The sequence below is a fragment of the Pantherophis guttatus genome, chromosome 2 (genome assembly GCF_059756535.1).
Source record: "Pantherophis guttatus breed Tessera chromosome 2, ASM5975653v1, whole genome shotgun sequence".
In the NCBI taxonomy this organism is placed as follows: Eukaryota; Metazoa; Chordata; class Lepidosauria; order Squamata; family Colubridae; genus Pantherophis; species Pantherophis guttatus.
This window is the reverse complement of record NC_142064.1, coordinates 57,426,748-57,451,069: the sequence shown is the minus strand read 5'-3', so window position 1 is coordinate 57,451,069 and position 24,322 is coordinate 57,426,748.

The window sequence follows — 24,322 nt, the reverse complement described above, 5'->3', positions numbered from 1 at the left end:
TATAGTTAAACACTGTGTAAATGTTTTTACGGTTCAAAATATTGTTCATATCTCAGAACTGTTATTTCATTCTCACTTTGAATGCCTATAACATATTGTTAATAGCAGTACATTTTATTTTTACATTTGGGTTGGGTTTTTTTTGGCAGATTGTTGTAGCCTGTCAGCTGCCAGCAGAGCTGGCGGCAGACTCGGACGATGAGGAGGTTGGGGAGGAACTTGGGCCAGTTTTGGAGTCTGGGGAAGGCTCTGATGTATGTTCTGCATTGGACACAGAGATAGAGCCAGGGCCATCTTACATTTCCCAGCCACCAGAGAGGCAGCTGCCTTTGGAGGCTGAGATAAGTGAGGAGGAAGAAGAGCTGGGCCTGTTCAAGATGCACGTATGCGCAGAGTGGTTAGGAGAGAGCAACGGAGGACAAGGAGTCAACTCGGGAAGCAAAGCACACATGGACACTGAGTGGTCCCTCCCTGGCTGGGGAATAAATAGAAGGAAAGAGGAGTGATTGTCGTAGGAGACAACAGTTCATAGTTCTAAAGATTTTGGTTCATTGCGTTTCATGCCACAAAGACTGTTTGCCAGAACTTAATTTGCAGCCTTTCACCTGGACTCAAGGCCTTGAAATTATCGCAAGGATCTGATAAGGTCTGTACTGCAGTTAACTCCTTGAAGGACTAATGCCTGGATGGTCGGTGAATGCAATTAATTCACAAGAGGAAAATAAAGAGGGTTTTTTCATGACAAGGAGTCTGTTTCTTGTTTCTGCTAAGGCTGCGTCAGAACACAGATTGTGTTCATCAGTTTGAACAGTGGACTCTGCACCTATGGAAACAATGCTATGAAAATGATGAGGATGATTATATTTGAGTTTTTTTCCCTTTGTTTAGACCAGGGCCCCCCAAACTGTGGGCCGTGGCCCATTACTGGGTCATAAGGAGATTGCAACCGGGCTGCAGAAAAGGCTGGTGAGTGCACATGCGCATACCCATCTTCACCTGCACAAGCAGGGGGCAAGCACATGCACACATGCTCCATTTACATGCATGTGTGCATGCCACTCATGCAAATTGAGCTGCGTGTACTTGCACTGGCCAGCCACTCACACAGAACCATCCCATCTCACACACCCCACCACTGGTCCATAAAGTCAGAAATGTTGGGGAGCTCTGGTTTAGACGTTCCATCTCATGCCAGTCATCAAATTTAATTCTTCCATTGATCTGAAAATATGGTTATATGGTTATTCTTAATTTAAAAATAATTATCAGGAACATGAACCTATTTGATAACTTATTCGCTGTGAGAGTAATCTTGAAGCAAATAACATTCAACATGATTTAATTAATTAACATTCAATCACACTTTGATTAATTTCATTCCAAACTAGCTGATTTCCCTTCTCCTTTCTGATAAATAGCACATCATCCCTCCCTCCAACTAGGATGAAGGAAGCAAAAGTCCTATGCTCTTTTTCAAAATGGCTGTCACCTTTTGGAAAAGCCTCCCCAGAGCTATATATCTATATTACTGAACAGAAAAAGAGCAATCTACTTAGGCATTCAATTTTGGCCATGCTCCATCCCCCATCTGCCACATTTACGTTCTGTTCCCATAAGAGCTGACAGTTCTGAGGTCACATTCTGCAGGCACTCCTGAGACCCACAGCTGTTGAACACCTGGGTTGGCTGTCTGTAGCTTGGGAGGGTCTTCCACAGGCACTTCATCCATAATGCCTAATTCTGAGTAATTCGTCAAAATGAAATATTGGCCATGAATCGTAGGCAGGCCAGAACCTGTCAGGAGTTGGGTAAGAGACTCTAGTCTAGTCTAGCCTAATATAGTCCTGTCTAGTCTACCTTTAAGAAAGACTGAGTGCCAAAGAATTGAGGCCTTTGAACTATGGTGCTGGAGAAGACTCCTGTGAGTCCCTTGGACTACAAGGCGATCAAACCGGTCAGTCCTAGAGGAGATCAACCCTGACTGCTCTTTAGAAGGCCAGATCCTGAAGATGAAACTCAAATAGTTTGGCCACCTAATGAGAAGGAAGGACTCACTGGAGAAAAGCCTAATGCTGGGAAAGACTGAGGGCAAAAGAAGAAGGGGACGACAGAGAACAAGGTGGCTGGATGGAGTCATTGAAGCAGTAGGTATGAGCTTAAATGGATTCCAGAGGATGATAGAGGACAGGAAGGCCTGGAGGAACGTTGTCCATGGGGTCGCGATAGGTTGGATTTGACTTCGCAACTAACAACAACAGTCTACCTGTTGAGATGGTGATCTAAGAAGATATTTTACTAAAACTCAGTTTATATCAACAGAACCTGACATATATTTTTACAATTCCCAATGTTTACACCACATTTAGACCTTCAGTGAAGGAATTTTAAAATAAATCTATTATTTCTAATATTCTTCACTCTGAGATGTCCTTGTCTAGCACTGATGATGTTAGTTTGAGTAATGAAACATCTGCAAGAAAACAAACCTCAGAGAGCACCAAGGACTCCTCATTTTAACCATGAGCTACAAATATTCTCTTTTATTGGTATTGTTCACTCTCTTGTTTAGTGTTATTTTTTTCCTTTTATTAAACAAACGTTTTTTTTAAATTAAAACATGTGGTCTCTTATCAATAGCAGGTGTCAGCACTAACCTAAATTACAGTTAGGATTTCAACTTGTCAGAAGAAGAAAGAGGAACTGAGGCATGAAATATGAGGTCCATATATAAGCGTCCAATTAAACTGATTTATTGCTAAACAGCATGTGCACAGCAGTCTTCTTAACTAATGGCTAGCACCTGCTTGGAATTAGATAAGGGTCCATGAAATTCAAGGGGGCTTGGACTTAGTTCACTTATGGCTATGTAGAGATTCTAGGCTGATCCCTCTTTTAACTCCATCATCAGGTTCTGCTATTCCTTCTCCTACATTCTTTAGTTGCAAAAGAAAAACAAGAATATGAGATATTTTTTCTGGATCAGACTAAAAATTGACCGAAACCATCATTAGTATCATGTAGTGACAAACCAATGCATTCTATCAAAATGTTGCTCATCCTGAACAATTAACTAGGTTAACACTGTAAGCCATTTTTAGCTTTCTAAGCTAAAAGGGCAAGACACCATGGAATGTCATGTTAGGCTAGATACTGTAATCCTTCTGTGATCATTTTTTGGTGATCATTTTACTGCATTTACCCCTATTATGATATCTTAACTGAGGTGCAGAAAGCATAACTTTGTATAGTATTCTACACAGTTTTAAAACAGTGCCACACTGTGGAGGTTACAAGAAATCAGGATTCTGAGCTCACCTTTTCCAGCTAACACATTTTCTTAAAAAGATGTAACTTTTTGCAAGCCTACTTCAACAGATATAACTCAGAAAAACAAGTATTCCTTTTGTTTGTTGCTCCCATAGATGAACACGACCGTCTTCCCACAATGCCTGAGGAGGTGGCTAGTAAACATATAACCATCTTCAGTTTAAAAGATGATATAATACATTAGATTAATGTTTAACAAACAATTTCTAGCAGAAATTATTCTATATTCATCATATTAACAACTTTGTTTTTCACTCCTGGAGCATGTTACTGTTATAGATATCCTAAACATAATAGAGGTACTCCTCAACTTACAACCATTCGTTTAGTGACCGTTTGAAGTTACAATGGTATTGAAAAAGTAACTTGTGATCATTTTTCAAAACTTATAACTGTGGGAGCATCTCCATAGTCACATGATCAAAATTTGAACCCTTGGTAACTGGCATGTATTTATGATGGTTGCAGTGTCCCAAGATCATGGGATCCTTTTTGCGACCTTCTGACAAGCGGAGTGTCAAGGTTCCTAGTAAAACCTCTAACAAAAGAAAACTCTGAGGCTTGAAGTTCCTCAAAGTTCCATTTTATTAGAGATGTCATATTACACATCTGGGAAAACCCAAATCTGAAAGCTTCCAGGTTTGCCCCACCAAAAGTCCAGGTCCCTGCCCAGTACCCACATGTCCATCACATGGTCCAATCAATGCACCATCCCAACTGGAGATGCCTCCCAGTCACACCCCTCCAGGTGCAGGGCAAGATGTCCTTGACTCTCTGAGAAAGGAATGTTATTATGACTATATATCTCCCCTGCTCCATGCAATCCCTCCTCTGAGTTTCCCACAGGACTAAATGTGACAGGCTTGAAGACCCAAGGCAAAAGATGGCTTCCAGGCCTGACACAGAATCAATGGGGAAGTCAGAGTCACTTAACAATCATGATACTAAATCAACGACTGCCATGAGACACTTAACAACTGTGACAAGAAAGGTTGTAAAATGGGGCAAAATTCATTTAAAAGCTGTCTTATTTAGCATCAGAAGTTTTGGGCTCGATTGTGGTGGTAAATTGAGGACTACTGTAAAAGTCTGCTGGAGCTTTTATAAATACTTACAACAATTCATTTAGTGACTGTTCAAAGTTACAATGGCAGTGAAAAAAGTGACTTATGATCATTTTTTACACTTATTACCATTGCAGCATCTCTATGGTCACGTGATTTACACTTGGATGCTTGACATCTGACTCAGGTTTATGACAGTTGCAGTGTCCCAGAGTCTTGTGATCCACTTTTGTGACCAACAAGCAAAGTCAATGGGGAAACCAGATTATTAATTATTAATCTAACAACTGTGTTTAACAACTGCAGTGATTCATTTAACAAATGTGGCAAGAAAAGTCATAAAATGGGGCAAAACTCACTGAACAAATTTTTCACTTAGCAACATCAATTTTGTGCTCAATTTTGGTGGAAAGCTGAGGATTACCTGTATATCTAATTTGCTTCAAACTATGGCAACTTTCTTTTTATAGCTATTCAAGGCTGCCAATTCATACTTTTATGTTTTATCACTGTCTAAATTGTTTCATTTTTACACAATGTATTATGGTCATAAGAATTTAATCCAGTGGTGAAATCCAATTTTTTTTATTATCGGTTCTGTGGGCGTGGCTTGGTGGGCGTGGTATGGCTTGGTGGGCGTGGCTTGGTGGGCATGGCAGGGGAAGGATACTGCAAAATCTTCATTCCCTCCCCACTCCTGGGGGAAGGATATTGCAAAATCTCCATTCCCACTCCATTCTGGGTCCAGCCAGAGGTGGTATTTGACGGTTCTCCGAACTACCCAAAATTTCTGCTACCGGTTCTCCAGAACCTGTCGGAACCTGCTGGATTTCACCCCTGATTTAATCTCTTTGCCTAAAAAGTCTGAAATGAACTCTGAATGCTTTGAAAGCAATATACCTTAGCTTAGGCATATGTATAAATTCTTGAAGTGTGAGGCTAAACTGTGGCTTGTATTGTTTAAGAATACTCTCTATATGTCTATCAAACTATGAAGATACTATGAGAGGAAATCATGGATAAGTATTTGCTGAAATTAGATGTCCCATTATTTTAAGGAGAGGACTAGCAATACCCAGAGGTGGGCTGCTGCTGGTTCAGACCAGTTCAGGCAAACCGGTAGTTGTGACCTGCGGGTGGGGATGGGGCCTGCTCCCCTCTCCCTCCCCACCCCAGCACTATCCTGTCCTATATTGCTGTGTTTTTGAAGCTGCGCACTCACATTTTCAGTGCTGGGCGAACCGGTTGTTAATATAGGTTATTAATATAGGTATTGCCAGTAGCCCACCACAGGCTTTTTCCTACCGCAATGATATCTGTATTAGAGATTACACTAATGTAATTGTCTTACATAAATAGCTATATAAATCTACCATATGTTAAAGGCAATTCCCCTTTTTCATTTCCCCAACTGCTATGCTGAGTCTGCCAAAATATTTGCCAATTAGTCTACTTGCATTGGCAAACTGGTGAGATAAGAGCCTTGCTGAGAAAGACCACCCAGGCATTTCACTGGTTGCTGAACATCTGCCAGGGGATAATAACCTTCCCTCACTTCAAATCTGAGCTGGATTCCAGCTCAGTGTTTGCTTTCAATGCCAATATTTGCTACTTAAAGCAGGAAATCAAAGTAGAAATGGCCATTACACATGCTACTGAAAATGTTCATGTTCTGTTCTTTTGTTTTGCCCAAAACCTCTGATCTTTTGTATTTCATTTCCAGAAAATACGGATCTAGGTTTTATGAAGACGGACAGACGCACGGCCATTTTTCAAATGTTATTGAACCAAAATCTAGTGAACTTTAATTGAAAGTTGAAATTTTCACTTTTGATAATACATCAGGCAAAAGGGGATACAGTACAGAACAGGTACGCAATAGATCCTGATATAGATCCTGACTGAATCAATGCCACATGTGGTCTTTGTGCAAGAGAGGAAAAGCATTGAATGCAAAATTCAAACATAACTACTGACAACTGTGTTTGAATCTTTGATGTTATGTAGGTACATTGTATTTATTATCATTCAAGCCAGTAGAGGGCACCCTTGTGTCAAAATTAAGCGGAAGGAAGGAAGGAAGGAAGGAAGGAAGGAAGGAAGGAAGGAAGGAAGGAAGGAAGGAAGGAAGGAAGGAAGGATGGGAGGGAGGGAGGGAGGAAGGAAGGAAGGAAGGAAGGAAGGAAGGAAGGAAGGAAGGAAGGAAGGAAGGAAGGAAGGAAGGAAGGCTGTTTTATTAAGAACTATGGCTGATATTTTTGGAATTCAAAACAACAAATGTAAAGAAATACAAGTTATCATAGCAAATATCCTTCCTGTGAATTATGTGAGAATTTAAATAACAAAAACCTGGAAGACAGTAACTATCTGATTTTCATTCTGATTTTCCTTAGAGCTCACGTTTTCAAATGTAATCTCAATTTTCAAGAAGCTTCATATATTTCATCACATCTTTATGGAACAATAACAAATAATTTCACTGGCAAGCATGAATTGATATATCACTTAGCACAACATCTTTTTACCTTTATTGTCTCTTTTGTAAATTAACAAATCCAAAAATACATGGCATTTTGGAGCTTTCCCAACTTATGCTTGTTTTACAAGTTACATGTATCCTATTAATATTTCTTGCACCTGGGCACAGGTACAAGAAATATTGCTGCTTATAAGAAGTCACTGAACTACTCCAAAATTACTGCTGAAAATGATGCTTTTATTACATCATTCTGTGTTGGGGTTTTTTTTGCAGTTTTACAGAGAACCTAGATGTTTTAGCCTATTGCTTTGCCAATGCACCTAACTTTTTTTTCTTATTGAAGATAATGAAGTAAGAAGAGAGAAAAGCAATTGCTACAAAATCTGTTCTAGTTGAATACTCTGTGAACCTTACAAATGGAAGGTTCCTTAAAGAAACTTGCTATACCCTAGGAAGAGAGATACTAGGGTCATGATGAGAAATATACACCACCAAATACGTTGGGAATGTTTCAGTGGTGGGCTTCAAATTTTTTAACAACCAGTTCTCTGCCCTAATGACTGGCTAGGTGGGCTTGGCTGGGTGGGCATGTGACTGGGTGGGTGTGGCCAACTCGACGTCGCTTCTTTGCCTAAGAGATAGCCTATCTCTTTTGCTCCCTTTGGACTAATGAGTTAAAGAGCTGTCTCTAGACATTCATTTTAATAAGATTTTTTAGAAACCTGCAGTTGAAAGTTCTTAATGTCTCCTTACCCCGAAGACCCAATTTCATTTGGAATTTAATCCCAAAATGATTGCCCTTTTAGCATTTGTCTTGATACTTCTCCAAAATGCACCCCTAAGAAGCCACACATCTCTCTCTCTCTCTCTCTCTCCCTCCCTTCTTCCCTCCCTCTCTCTCTCACACACACATGCACACACACACTCAATTTAAGCAAATTTCCTTGTTTTTGAGACTTTAGAATCACAGGCTAGAAGGTACTTTGGAGGTCTTATAGTTCAACCTTCTGCTCAAGACAGAAGATGTCATACATACACAAGTTCATAGGCATCCTGGCTTTGGCTGCAAGAACTGCAGGCAGCCTTCCCTGCCACGCACTTCTTCCTCCCGCCGCCACAGGCGGGAGGCCAGAGAGAAAGCCTCTGGACACACAGCCCTCCACAACGGAGCCCTTCCGAGGGAGCAAAGCAAGAACTTACTGATCCATCCTGAGGGTGAGCTCCAGAGTGGCGGCAGCATTCTGAGTGGGCAGCCCTCGGAGGAAAAATTTTCTCTCAGGCCTCCCACTTATCAAGATGTTGCTTGATGTCATGGCCGCTTCTTTCAGCCCTTGTTGGTGTTGGGCATGCCTTGGGCACTTGAGGAGATGCTCCATGTGCTCTCTGGATTGGCAGCTGTTTCTCTCTGCAGCTGCTCTTGCTGGGAGAGCATCATGCCCAGCAAAGTGAAATTTAGCAGCCATGATCCACCGCGTTCCTCTAAGTCCCGTCTGGAAAGCACTGCGGCAGAGAGAAGCAACCAGGTTGAATGCTGTTTCTCTCTGCCACAGGCCTGCAGCGTTTTCCGGATGGAACTTACAGGACCCAAAGCAGCAGCTTACGGCTGCTAAATTTTGCTGTGGTGCACAAGATGCCTCCCAACAAGAGTAGCAGCAGAGAGAAACAGCTTCTGACCTGGAGAGCACATGGAGCATATCCGCGAGCAACTGAGGCTGGCCAAACACCAAGGGCCAGAAGAAGCAGCTACAAGATCTGAGAGACACCGGAGATTCAACTCGGCTGCTTCTCTCCACTGCAGCATTTTCCCTATGGGACTTCTTACAGGTAAGAACCTTACCCAAACTGCTTCAGGGCCCCTGCACCCATGCCACCCACTGCACCTGGGCTGCCCCTCCCCCATGGCCCTTTGGCTGAGTATGGCAGGCCACAGGCTGGATAAATTGCTTCATCCTGGGGGGTGTAGTTTGAGGCTAGAGGGGGCATGCGGTAGCATGCGGGTGGAAGCCCTGAGAAATGCCAGAGCCAGGGACCCAAGGCGAAGGGCAAGTGGGTGGCATGCAGGCAGAAGGATGGAGAGAGCCCGGCCTGAAAAGTGGCAGAGCCTCGCCATGTTCACCTCGAGGCGGCCCTTCGACTGAGTGCCTTACCTTCACAGGCAGCTGCAGTGATCAGAGCAGGTGAGGTGTGGAGATCAGCTGGGCCACATGGCCAGTGTTGTAGGCCATGGCAAAGGTAGGCAAGCGGGTGAGGCGCAGAGATCATCTGGGCCGCATGGTCTGGGCGAGCAAGCCAGAGAGTATCTGGGTGCGGGCATGACTCTAGCCACTGGCCAAGGTGGGCGAGCTGAGATAGGGAGGGGTGGGGCGGAGCAGGGCAGGGTGGGGTGGAGTGAGGTGGGGTGGGGTGGGCGGGGCCAGCCAGTGGTGGGATTTGCCAGTTTGCCGAACTGCGCAGAATCGTAACAACCAGTTTGCCCAAACTGGTCTGAACTGGCAGCAGCCTATCTCTGGAACATTTCCAGGCATAGACTTTAGGCTAGTTTTGACATAGATCACCTCAGTTCTTCCCAAGACTGTACTGCTTCTTGGTTTTGTCATCTCAGAATAAGAATAGGTCCTCAGGTGTTTCCCTCAAATTTCTATCATTTCTGATTAGTTGGCTATGCTGGCTGGTTGGCTGGCAGGTGCCAAATCTAAAAGCATCTGAAAGATCCCAGGTTTATCAACTCTGACTTACGGTTTTGCAGAAGCTTTTTAGGTTAAATGACACTGACACCAATAGATTAGGGCTTATCCCAGCTTCTGCTATGTGAGATCTAGTCCTTTTTTATAACAAGATCAGGAAGATGCATCAAGACAGGGCTTCCATACAACAGTCTAAAAAGCATCTCCTCCCAAATGCTGCCGCTGCTCCTCCTCCTCCTCCTTTGCTTTGATTCAGAAAGCTTTTTTGAAAATCAAAATCTACAAATACTTTTTTTCTGTATATGCCATCAAATTAGTTTTGATTTTTAGCAACCACATTGATACATTTTCTGCAGGACAATCTGTTTCCAACTTGGTTCTTCAAATCTTTCAGTAGTGCAGTCATAATCCCTGTAGTTGACTTCATCCCAGTTTTCTGTTGATCATCTTCTTTCTGTCTTTCCAGTTTCCCCAGCATTATAGGTTGCTCAAGAGACCAAGGTCTTCACAATAATGTGTCCAGATATGGTAATTTGAGCCTGGTAATTTGTGCCTCAAATGAGAACTCTGAATTGATTTTTTCCCATTAATATTATTAATATTGTAAATTTTAAATGCTACAGCAATAATTGATTTCAATTAAACTCAAAAATTTGTCAAATAGTCTTCATTTGAGCAATCCAGGAGTTTCGGTAACACTGTAGTATGATATAAATATGACAAATAAATAAAACATTTTAAGGGATAACAAAGAACTGTGATCCTATGAAACTCTGTGTAATCTTGTTCGTGTAATTTAATCTCCAATCAACCTGGATCAGAGGTGGGTTTCAGCAGGTTCTGACCAGTTCTGGAGAACCAGTACTGGAAATTTTGAGTTGTTCAGAGAACTGGTAAATACCACCTCTAACTGGCCCCATCCCCATCTATTCTCTGCCTACTGGGTCCCAGCTGATCAGGAGGAAATGGGGATTTTGCAGTATCCTTCCCCTGGAGTGGGGTGGGAATGGAGATTTTACAGTATCCTTCCCCTGCCACGCCCACCAAGCCACGCCGATCAAGCCATGCCATGCCCACCAAACCACACCACAGAACCGGTAGTAAAAAATTTTGAAACCCACTACTGATCTGGATATTAGGTGAACCAGTGCAGAATGGTTTTACTGGGATGAAATAAGGAGGAACTGTCAGCTGACTAGCAGATAATGTCTTGTTAAGGCAAACAACAAGACACTAAATAGAGAACATGATATTGGAGAAGAAATAAGATAATCCAATGTTATAAAATGAGGCTGCAAGGAAGCTTGAAAAGAGAGCGTAGCAGGAATTATTTAATGCCAATATATTCATTTATTTATTTAATAAGTTTAAATGATCAGAATCATGTATATATTGTCTTACCTTTTCAAACCTAAAACAGTATGTGATATCTACATTATTTTGATGTCTGGATTACAATATGGAAACATTTTTATTTGGATTCCTTTTTGATCATGCTGTAATTATGTTTTTAAGTCTCTATAACTATGCAATTACTTCATTTTGTTTGTTTTAATTGAAAACAGATATTTCTCTTTTACAAAAGAATCACTTTGGGATTTAAGGCTTTTAGAAGTCTCCCTGATTATAAGTCCTGAAAATTGTCCATTTTGCCCATTTGTTTGGACTCTCTGTCAAAACGTGAGCCTTTCTGTCTGGGTTGTCTTCTGAACGAGCAAATAAATCAAGGCTTGAACCATCCACCTTCTTTCCTTCATTCCTATGCATTCGTTTGTATGAAGAGAAGAAACACCCCTGGTTGGATGTACATAAAGCAGATTTTTGGTACTACTACTGGAATCTGTGATGAAAATATTTACTAATAATATATACTAAGACACATGATTGATATGGTTGGGTGACCATTTCTATAATAGAAAGAGGAAATAAAGATGAAAAACATGACTGAGGCTTATGACACATCAAGCATAAGACAAAAACCATCACTGCTACCATGATTTGCAACTATTAATGATAAAAAAAAGTTTGCTATTTACCCCTTGAATAGTTTTTGAACATTCATTATATATACATCATACCCCATCTTTCTTCTACTGTATTATGAAATGTAATTCATAATCTTAGGAAAAAATCCTAATATGTCACTCATCCAAGCATTCTTAGCCATGACAATTATTTGATACTAGCAGTCCCTGGGCAGAATCCTCTAACTGACTGCGGCGAAAACTTCCTCCCAAAGTCTATCTATTTATTTGTGAATAAATACAAATGTTACAAAAAGTCATAATCCTCCTAATCACATTGAAAGGAAGTGAATTTTAGATAAAGATTTGTAACCTTCATTTTGCAAACCCCCTCCCCTTCCAAAGAAGCATGAATAGGTATGAATAATGATTCTGACAGCACGTAATGTTGTAAATAATATTGGTATACTTAGTAAAAAGTGAATTTTGTTTCTATGCAAATAGTTGCTACAGAGGGGCAACAAGTTTAGTGATCTCTACCTATTGTAACAAAGAGAGATCATTGAGAGAAGTCATTTTACCCAACTGTACAATAGTAAAAATCACAGCATGAAGACAGGGCACATACCAGTGCAGGAGATCATCACTGTAGCATTTCTCAATTTTATTTTAAGAGTACATATGCATGGACTAATAACAGAGGCTAGCAGATCAACATTGATTCATAATACCAAATAAAGTATTTACAGAAGTAGAATTGAAAGGTCTAAAAAAGTCTAAAAAGGGAAAAGAAATCAAAATCTTGCCAGAAGTAGATCACACTATAGAGGCAAACTGGGGAGTCAGAAGTAGAGAAAATCATCAAAGCTATTAACCCATTTTCATTCCCAAAGAAGGCACCATCTCCTGTGCCTTCTCCTCAGAAAGAACAAAGGCCTAAAGATAACTGAAACAAAGAATAACTGAGCATCTAGAACAGCACAAAAACAATAGAAAATGTTCCTTGCATTAAAATTTGTTCCAAAGAAACAGCTAGCCCAAGTATTAAAAGATTCCAATGCTGTAGTATCAAATATAAGCACCAGCTCACTGCAAGAAACAAACAACTAATGTAGACCATGTCTGCAACTGAATACCCTGAATGCAAAGAAATGCAGCATGGATGAAAGCAATGGATAAGAATTTTTTTAAAAAACTGATATGAGAGAAATCGTAAAAGTAGCAGAAATGGTGGAAGAAAGGACAAGGAAGATCAAGAATTGGTCAGAACCGGGTGAAAATGAATGCATAGTTTTTAGTTGAAAGATCTGACTAGTTTATGCCCATTCATTGCCAAACAATTTAACAAGAAGTTTATAAGTGAATACATCATCAATAATAAGAGCCTTGGTGGCACAGTGGTTAGAGTGCTGTACTGCAGGCCACTTCTGCTGACTATTGGATGCCTGCAATTTGGCAGTTCAAATCCCACCAGGCTCAAGGTTGACTCAGCCTTCAATCCTTCCAAGGTGGGTAAAATGAGGACCCAGATTGATGGGGGCAATATGCTGATTCTGTAAAACTGCTTAGAGAGGACTGTAAAGCACTATAAAGCAGTATATAAGTCTAAGTGCTTTTGCTATGAGAGTGAAGAAGATCCTAAAGTCTTAACTCAGTGGAAGAAATATTATCAAGAAAATTAACAACTGGGCAATTCTAGCCATTAGATATACAACTTGAATGGTGGACTGGACTCAAGCAGAACTGAAAACAATGGCAATGAATCATGTCCTTTATCCATGCAGTGACATTGGCAGACTCTACTTACCAAGGAGTTTAGATGGATGTGGAATGTTGCAAGTACATCAAAAGCTGAAGAAGGTAAAAGGGCATTGAAAATATCTGAAGGATAGTGAAGAAGATGCACTGAAGCTAGTATATCATGATGATGTATTGAGTATTGAAAAATCTAAACTGACCTACAACAAATGAAGATTAGAAAAGAGATGTGACAAAGCAAAATATTACATGGATAGTACATAAAAATTCTAGTAGGCCAAACAGATAACAACAAGACCTGGAAATGGCTCAGACAGGAAAGTTGAAGAACTAGACATTCTGGCTGCACAAGAGCAAGTTTTAAGAACAAATGCATGAAAAAACCAGAATTGAGAAGATAGCAACAGAAAGTAAATGCCGCCTCCGCAAAGATCTGCCTATCCCAGGACCTTGGGAAAGACTTAATAGGCAGATAAAAGTGCCAAATCCAATCCAAACATCTGCCTGACTTTGTCCAACAACAACAACAATAATTTCTACAAGCTACATTTACTTCTGCAACAAAGAGTACAGCTATCCGATTCAGATTTCCAAAATTCACGTGACCATTAAATGCAGATAAGTCTAATTCCTTGCTACCACCAATTGTTTTGCAGCACAGATTTGGTATCACTAGCCAAGAGGCATCTCATCATTCATGGGAGAATTCCTCCTCGTTTTATTTCATTCCTTTGATTCTATCCATTTTTTTTCCTAACAGAATGTACTGTTTGTGATATATTCCAGTGTAAACAAAATCCCAGATGCTTTAGCACAGTTGTCCGAAGCACATACTTTCTGTTCTTTATTTACATACTCTAGCAAATATTTTACCAAGGAAATTGGTGAATGTTGACTAGTTGGAACAAGATCCTATGCTACACTGTTTGTATAGTTTTCTTCATTGAAATGGATATTGCTTTCTGACCACAATGACAAAATAATTTTAACTCCTCCTATTCACTCAGTTCTTGATGCTATTCCACCTGGGAGAAAAAGAAAAATGTAGTCATCTGGCACAGTGTTTCATATTAATTTCAGTGCTTAAGTCTGAATGGATAAAATAAGAACAGAAATGTCCTCCAGTGATGTTAGCAGGCTAGTAGAATCTGCCTTGGATCCCCTTGTTCCCACAGAGCACTGTATCATAAACATCAGCTCAGATAATAAGTCAAGCTTGGCATATGCTAAGCATGTGTGAAGACTGTCATTGTCTGCAGGCTTCAGCTCCCTACTGAACTCTGAGTGCTCTCACACTTGCTGTATTTCCCTCATTTCTTCTGTTTTGATTGTCTGATCTTTCACTTGAACCATGAGAAATGTGGCTTTTCTTCATGAGAAATTACTAGCAGAAATAAAGGCATGCCTCTGGTAGTAGAAGTGGGATCTGCAACCAAATGCCAGGATTGCACCGTGTCATCCTCTTCTGACTCAGCGACAATCAACATTCTATGATATCTTAGAATGAATTGCCTTTTCCTCTCCAACTATAATATCCATCATACCATATATATGCAGAAGATCAGTTACTGAAGCACTCCAAAATCAAGCCATATGTATAGGACTTGCTCCAGACTTGTAATTCTAGGTATTTTCCTCTTACCCTTTTGAGTCAACATAAACTTGGACATTTTCTTCCTGGCCTTAAAAGTGGGAAACATCTGCTTAAAGTTTATATAACTCTTTTGTCTATCCTAAAATCTGTTGCTTCTCACCTCACCAGAACAAAAAAAAATAAAAAAATAAAGGTTTACCTTCTCATAGGACTAAATCTGAATAATACTAAAGAACTATGGTGATAGGAAGCAGAACACAGGAAGAAGCTGCTGGCTATATTCAAATTGGGTAAGAAAATCCCTTTGATGTCATATGTAAGAAATATTACATATTTTTTTTCCAAATTGTAAAATGCTAAATTTAGGGAATATTGTCAATTTGCTAGCATGTCTGTCAAATCCATTTACAGCAGTATACCATAGGGCGAGGTACTATTCCTCAGTGCGAACACTGGGGAAGTAATTTTTAAAAAAGAGATTGCTATACATTTTATTTGGTCTTTAACCAAAATAATTATTCAAAATATATTTAAAGTTTAAAGTTATGCAACAATAAATAATCAAGATTCCTTTTTCTTTCTGGAGTCAAGTCTCAAATCAGCTAATAATTCTGAGCCTGAGAGATAATCCCCAGGTAGAGATTTTGGAGTTGAGGAGTTCCTGTTGTCAGAGGTTCATCCACAGCACACCATTAGCAATCCAATAAACACTCAAGAGCTAACAATGGAAGAGTCAAGGACAAAGCTCAGATAATAAGTTGCTTTTATTGCAGACACAATGAATCATAATAATGGAAATCAGCTACTGCAGAAACTAGTCTGCTATATTTAAAAGCTCAGAACTGACTGCCAAGGTAGGTTCAGGGGAGAAAGCATCACATTGCTAACATCCAATAGATACTAGAAAATGCAAGACAGTTGCAAAAATATGCTTAATGTTGCAGATCGTGCTATATAAGAAGTTTTATTGCGTAGGCCAAACAAATTGTGAAAAAACGTGGGTATATCGGTCCCCCCATCTATCTCTTGAAGTATTTGTATGATAACCAGAAACAAGAGCCAGAATGGTTTATTATTTATTAGTATTACATTTATATGCTGTCCAATTTTCAAAGACTCTAGGACAGAGGTCTTCAAATTTGGCAGCTTTAAGACTTGTGGACTTCAACTCCCAGAATTCTCTAGCCAGCATAGTCCACAAGTCTTAAAGCTGCCAAGTTTGAAGACCTCTGCTCTAGGAAGTTCATGAGTAAAAACATTACAAACTAGAAAGAAATAGACAAACAACAAGAATGGAAAATGACAAGAATGAGAACAAAACAGAAACCGACACACATGTTTCAAAGTGGGTTTTGCCCACCAGGCCTCACCAAAGGCCTGGATGAAGAGAATGAAATATGGAGCAAGTAAATGGTTCTAGATTGGGAAGGAGTGTGCAAAGGTTACATGTGGTGATTTAATTTATTTGATACGCAATGCATTTCATTAGAAATTCTAGACTAGAAGAAATGGACATTTGAATTTCATAAATTCACAATCTCATTTATGCTAATAATATCATTATAATTGCCACCCAAATGTATCAAAACTCTGAGTGGCTTAAAGAATAAAAACAAAAATACATGAAGAGTCCTTCATGATCTCGGAGCTTGATTGTTTTCTTGCAGATGTTTCATTACCCAAATTACATGGCCTGGTTCCCAATGGGACACAGCCCAGTACTGGGCCGCAGTCTCGGGATTGGGGACCCCTGTTCTAGTGGTTGCCCTGTCAGTGTTTGTGGGGCTGGTATTAGAGATTCTTTGATTGGACCATTTACTGTTAGCTTGTTTGGCAGTTCCTTGATTGGGGTGTTGTTTCCTTGATTGTTGGTCTGATGTTACTCTTGGAATTAATCTATACTCATTTGGGTGCCAATTGCTAGTGGGAAGGTTTTTCTGTTCCCTTTTTGGTTTTTTTGTTCCCTTTTTGGCATGTTGATTGTCTCTTTTGTATAGTATGTAGATATTATTTATGTCTTTGTGGCTAATGGTGGCTAATTTGCCAGAGTCTGACAAATAAGAATAAAAATTCTTTAACAAGGAGTTAAGAATATCTTTTGCTATATTTTTTAATTTTGCAAATCAATTTTAAAAATTGTGTACACTTTGTCAATCTCTGCCTCCATATCATCTTCATTCAATTCCAAAATGTTTGTTAAAGACTGAACAACCTTTTCTCTTGTGTCTTCGCCAGGATCGTTGGAAGTACTCTTAAGTACTCTTTTATTTTATTAAAAATAAAAATAAATAAAGTCTCAAGAAAAATTATTTCTCACTCAATTCCAGTAATGCCATATTGCCTAAGTCCTTTTCCATCTCTCTAATTATTATTTCTGTTTTAATTTCTAAAATTTCAATTTTGTCATTGTTTTACTTCTCATGTAAGTTGTCCTATAATTCTTTAATTTTTTGGTAACTACTTCTTTCATCTCCTCTTTCATCTTTACACGTTGTTCTTCCATTCTCACTTTAAAATCACCTTTAACAGATTTGACAGCTTCAGATAATTATTTTTCCATCTCTTCAAACATTTTTTGTAATATTTCTGAAGTCATCCCCCTTTCTGTCATTGCTCCAATGATTCTCTTCTTCCTTTACCAAGTTTTGTTGTTTTCCTGGTGGTCGCCATTCATTTTTTATAACCCCGGATTGAAAGTAACTCAGTTACAAATATAAAAGTATAAAGCAGGTTCTTCTTTTTCCTCTTACACTTTTTCCTAACTGTTAAGGCTTTAATCTGATCTATCTTTCCATAGTTTTAATGGCACAATCCATCTCATGTAACACTTATGTCCTTAATTTGTAAAAATCCATCAATTGTCTTTTCCCTTTGATGTCAGACAGTCAACATTCCCATGTAGGTCTGGTCTATTTATTTAATTAATTACAAATCATTCCAAAAGCACTTTTGCCAAGACAGTAATATTTTGAATGTATATAATTCATTTTATCTGTCATAACTTTCTTAGTCAAAGTCTCATTAAGCTCTTTGCTGTCATTTTAAAGTCTTTTTAAAGTGTTATTTTCCTCTTTATTTTCTGTAATTCAGAAGGAAGGCTGGCTCATGAAGTGCTTGTTTTCTTTACTCTGCTGTTTAAAAAAGGCCTCTTTTCAATTGTAAATTTATTGTATACAAAAGCAATTTTTAAAAAGTGAGGACTTGGCCAGATTTTAGTATAAAGACATTATAGGTACAAACACAGTGTATTTCTCTTGTCCCACAGCTGCTCTACTCATTAGATGACTGCAGGATTTCCATCCTATGGTTTCCTCATAAGTAGCAGCTGTCTAGGTGGGCAATCTATTGGTCTCCTTTCATTGAAAAGACTTCACTGGCCAGAAATCACTGTTCACGTCCAAAGAGCCATCTTCCCTCCTTTTGAGACATCTTGTTCACCACAGAAGTTCACCCAGAAGCAGGGGTGAAATGCTCCCGGTTCGGACCGGCTCGGGCAAGTAGGTAGCGATAGCGGCAGGCAGTTTGGAGAACTGGTAGCAAAAATCCCTGCCCCTGGTCCCCATGCCCAGCTGAGCCGCGTGATCATCAGAGCCTTTTTTTCCTTTTAAATGGCTCTGATGATCCAAGCTCTGACGATCCCAGCTGAGTTGCCTGCTAATTAGGCAACTCAGTTTGGATTGTCAGACCCATTTTAAAGAAAAAAAAATTCTTTTTTTCTCACCCCCCCTCCCAGCCTGCTTACCTTAGCTGCTGCGCTTGCTGTAATACCTGAAATCCATTGCATCAGCAAGCAACTGAATCTCCCTGCGTACAATCAAGCTCATCGATGAGCAGCTCTATCTGCACTTGTGGACTTCAACTCCCAGCAAAGCTGGCTGAGGAATTCTGGGAGTTGAAGTCCACAAGTCTTAAAGTTGCCAAGGTTGGAGACCCCTGTTCTATTGGGTAAGTTTTTTTCCCCTTTGGGAGCTTTAAAAAAATAGTTAATTGGGGGTTTTTTTAGTTGTTTTTTTTTTAGATCTAGCCATTTAAAGTTTAGGAAATTTTAAATTTAGATGTTTTTATATAAAAATAAAAATAAAATAAAATAAAATGATATTTGTGCAGCTTTCTGAGATTTAGTGTGTTTCTGTAGTGTTTCACTCTAATTACACAAACACACAAAATCTCACAAAGCTGTATGTGGAATTTTGTGTGTGTAAAGTGTGAAAGTTGGTTTTTTGGGCTTTTTGTGGCTGTGTGAGGTTCCTGCTTGTTGCAGGGGCCATTTTGGGTCTAGCACAGCTGCTTTTACATTGTGGGTGAGCCAGTTGTGTTCTGTTGTGTTTTGTAGATTAAAAAAGGGCAAAGAAGTGACATTGACTTGGCCACGCCCACCCAGTCACCTTACCACCAAGCCCTACCCACTAATTAAGCCACACCCACAGAACTTGTAGCAAAAAAAATTAGATTTCACCCCTGCCCAGAAGCCTAGTATACTGTGTTCTTAAAGCAAACCAGCAGCTAATCAATATCCACCCACTATCGTGGATAAGTAGGAAGTAGAAGAAGCCAGTTTACCATAAATTTGTTCCTTAATCTAGGTAACTAAGGTAATTATGACCAAAATATATAAAATCTATGCAATTGAATTTAGGTACTATCTTTCCCACTTAACAACTAGAAGCTTGAAGCAGAAGACAATTACTTCTGAATATCATTATATCATGAGCCCTCACTTTCGAATGAGTCTCTTTTTCATTGAAGCAACGATCTGTGGCTTGAAAAGATACAGTCAAGAATGCAAGGCATAGACTGTCATGTGTCGCTAGTGTTCAAAGTAATTATATCAGAGATAATGGTAGCCATAGACAATATTTAGAAGAGGAAATGACAGGTTTATATATCAATATGATTTCAGAACAGCAGGTTTTTAAATTATTGGATATATATGAATATGGAACCTGGCTTTTCAAACCCAGATATGCTATTTTACTTTGTGCTAACATGGAGAATATTTTTGGAAATATATCAGGAAACTTGTCTGAATTTTTACTTTTCTTTGGAATAATGTGATTATCCATTTGGTTCCTAGCAAGAGAAGTTGGCCAAATATTTTGTGGCTTGTACTCAGTAAGCGAGGCCAGTAAAAGCTACAATAGAATTGGTTTCTTTTATGATTTTGAAACAACACTGAATGCACAGTGCACACCTCCTCTTTTAACCACAAAAACTCCTTGCAGATAACCTGAAGCAAAAGTGTTTCTAGGGATTGCTCGTAGAAAGCTGATGAAAAGAAATGGAAAATAGCCATTTGGTTTAAGAAAAATGGGAGGACCATGATATCCTGAGGTTTGGTTGGGACAGCTAAACTGGGATACTAATCTTCACACTAGGGCCTCCTGGCAAAACTGCCAAGGTATCTGGAGTAGTCAGTAATGGAAAAAGCCAGAAGCATAGTATGGAAAGAAAGCTAAATATCAAAACTAGGCTAAAAATTACATTTTCTGTATTGGCAACCATAACTTGATGCATGCCAAGCACATCTAAAAATGGCCACACATGCACTGATGACTATGCCAGAACATACCAAGGAAAAAATGAAAATAGGAATACGTAGTAGGTACTGCTACTAGTAAAAAGAAATACAAGGAAAGTACAGTTCTGGAAATAATGTAGAAAGATACCTTTGCATTTCTATTTTCTTGTAACCTCCTTCAGCAGCAGAATTTATTTATTTATTTATTTATTTATTTATTTATTTATTTATTTATTTATTTATTTATTTATTTATTTTTGAAGGGACAGTTATTGTTAGTGAATCCATATTATTCAAGCATAATTATAATTGTAACAATTTCAGTTTCAATTTGTATTAGTAATCATTCCTCAGAAGACAGAACTTCAGTGGAATTGTTTTATTACATTGTCTGAATTGCATTTGAATCACAAGAACCTGCAAAGGCAAGGAGATGCATCTAGTTCATATTGTCTCTCCATTGTCTTCGGCAGAGGTTTTTCCTATCATTTCAATACTTTAACTTAGTATAGCCAGCCTTGTGCTCTTCATCAACCCCACTTAGCATGACTAATACCAAGGAATTATGGCAATTTTAACCATAACCTTTGAGGGAACTATGTTGCCTACCTCTGCTTTAAGTATGCATGTAGTGTAATATTTATTTAATTAGGTACTGCCTGATTTCAAACCAATTCTGGGTAGGTCACAATATTGAATAATGATTTCTCCTTATATTTGTACTATACTTTTTACGCTTTTCCTTCCTCCTAGTGAGATCGATGGGCTTTGCAGAATAACAGAGTTGGAATGGTCTTTTATTCCAACCCTCTGCTCAGGAAACCATTTCAGACAAATGGTTGTCCAATCTCTTTTTAAAAACTTCCAGTGTTGGAGCATTCACAACTTCTGGAAGCAAGTCATTCCACTGATCAATTGTTCTAAATGTCAGGAAATTTCTCCTTAGTTGTATGTTGGCTGTCTCCTTGATTAGTTTCCATCCATTGTTTCTAGTTCTGCCTTCCGGTGCTTTGGAGAATAGATTGCCCCCCCCCTTTTCTTTGTGGTTTGAAAAATTAAACTCTCAGTCACTTTGGATTTAGTTTAAGATAAGAAAACCTTTGTTAGAAAAGGCCAAAAAATATGAAATTGTGTTTCTCACACTAGTCTCATCAGAGATTCTATTTTGGAGTATTAAAATAAAATAGAATTAGCTTATCTGGCTGTGTGTTCCTCACTGACCTACCTGGTCAACTGACAGGTACAAAGGCAGCATTCTTCTTTGACTAATATCCTCTAGCAATCAATATTAAGTCACATAGTGTCCCCAGAAGATGAGTTGATATATTAACCAATATAATTTCAAACAGTAGTGAGCAGCCCCTTTGTTCTTCAACCCACGCCAACAGGATAACTGAAAAGCCAGTATCTGTTACAAGATTGTTTGAAGCAGGAAACATAGTGGATTCGTGGATTGTCTAATGGGGGAGGATTATTGCTGATGTAGAAGCCATCATTTATATGCAAAAGCTTCCCCCCGACACCCGCAGATAGTTACAATGTAGTCTGAAGCCTAGATCTTCAGTGTTTGCTCTAGCAAGATTGCCTCAAGTGTAACTTATAAATAGAAAGAGCTTCTCATCTTAGTTCCCACATCCTATCAAAGTCATAATAAAGCACCAGCAAATTAACTAATTTTAGATCTCTTTAGACCTCTCTAATCTGATGGCCATTGTCATTAACCATGTGCTGTGTAAAGAATTGCATCTGTCAGCAGGCTTCTCACATAATTTGTCTGCACTTTCCCCTTGCTGCAATTTAGACGTGTGTTCTGAGTTTGTTCTTTTCATTGGCACGTAGATAATATACAAAAAGTTATAACTGGGAGACTTTAACAAAGAATGCAAAGTGCCAGAATGGATAGAGGCAAACATGTCGGATTATGTCTGTCATATCATCTCAAAGCCCTCTGCCAGTATAAGATCCCTGTAATGTTCTTTTTGTAATAACTAACAAATAGAGCCGTAAAGTTCTCCTTGCTATGACAGAAATTTTCAGAATACATGTTTGCCCAAATTCCAGAAATAATTCATAATCCAATAATATAATCCATATTTGAGATTTCGTCAATTGATACTTAATAGTATTGATCAAATCATTTGAATAGCACTAGTGGTAGTCCTCAGTTAATGACCAGTCGTTGCTGAACAAGTGTTGCTTATGTCCAGTTCTGAACAAGTGTTGATTCTGTCCAGTTCTCAACTTGGCAACTGGCTCACACTTACAACAGTTGCAGTGTCTCACTTCATATGTTCGTAATTTGTGATATTACCTGCCAGCCTTCCATAAACAAATCAATGTTGAAAGGGAAAGTCACAACTTGTTCAGGTAACTCTCCACATGAATAAACAAATTCAGATGAAACAAGATCTAAACTAAGAGCAGTGGTGGCACAGTGGTTAGAGTGTAGTACTGCAGGCTAATTCAATGCTCACTCCAGGAGTTCAATTCTGACCAGCTCAAGGTTGACTCAGCCTACCATCCTTCTGGTGTCGGTAAAACAAGGATCCAGATTGTTGGGAGCAATATGCTGACTCTGTAAGCCACTTAGAGAGGATGTAAAGCACTATGAAGCGCTATATAAGTCTAAGTGCTATTGCTATTGCTAAACTAAAATAACTTTGACTATGTGTTGAAATATATTACCGTTTTCATCCAATACATTCATGTATAATTTAATGCCAAATTATCCCTTAACTTTTTCTTAAATCTACGTAAATGTATGTCATTCAATATATTAGATGATTTACAATAAATTTAGATTCCTGGAATAACCACACTGTTAATTTGAGCTGAATGTCCTAGAAAACATTTGTCTTCATTTACAAACTCGTAAGAAGACTGGTGGACTAAAATGAACTTTTGTTCTGGCAGTAGACTTGTGATGTCACAATCATGCGACTTTCAAAGTTGTATCCTCCCTCTTTCATTACAATACTGACAAAGACGAACATGCCAAGAATTTAGTTCCATTTAAGTTTCCAAAAACAATTGGTAAAAAGTGCTTGTAACAAACTGTTTTTTAAAGCCATAGTTTTTCTACTGAAGCATATTAAAATTGAAAAGAATGATATAAATAGTCTATATCTATTACTGCATCAACAACACAAACATCTTACAAAGCAGAAATGCTGTTTAAATACCTCACATCTAAAATTACAACCATGGGATAATGGATCACTTCCTGTGTCCCACCATCCATGCAAAAAAAAAAAAAAAAAGATGACCATAAATGTAAAGTCCAAAATAGCAATAAAAGATTTGGCCCCACTCTGAAAAATAATTGGAAATGATATGCTCCATAACTTTAGCCAACACAGTTCTAAGTGGAAAGGCATGCTAAGTGTTATTTACTATTCTCATATGGGCACACATTATTAGCTGCTCAAGTAGACCTATTATTTTTATTACCTTTTAGGCTGCTTTATTATGAATTTTATTTTATCGTCTGTTATAGTTTCACTTAATATTATACACTGATTGTCTCCTTGATATCATTTGATGAAGGGCAAATTATAAGTATTTAAAATAGATTTTTGTTAACTAAAATGATTATCCATTTCTAACCTCAAAAAAGGAAATTTGTATAAAATGTTGCTATGGGTCTTGGATTTATTTCTATTTATGATTCTATTCTGATCCAGGGTTCTCAGGCTTAGAACCATGAAGCTGGCTCGTTAGATTTGTTAAAACAGCTTAACGAAGTACAACATAGAGGGGCCAAACATTGAGCCATAATATGCTTTAATTTGATTTTTTTGATTGACATAGAATGTTAAATCAGTGGCTAAGTTCCCACAACATACTGAACTACCTGAACCAATGTTAACCTTGTTTAGCATGTAGTTTTAGTTTTCATCCATAAAGGAAGTTATGGAAAACTTGCAGAATATAA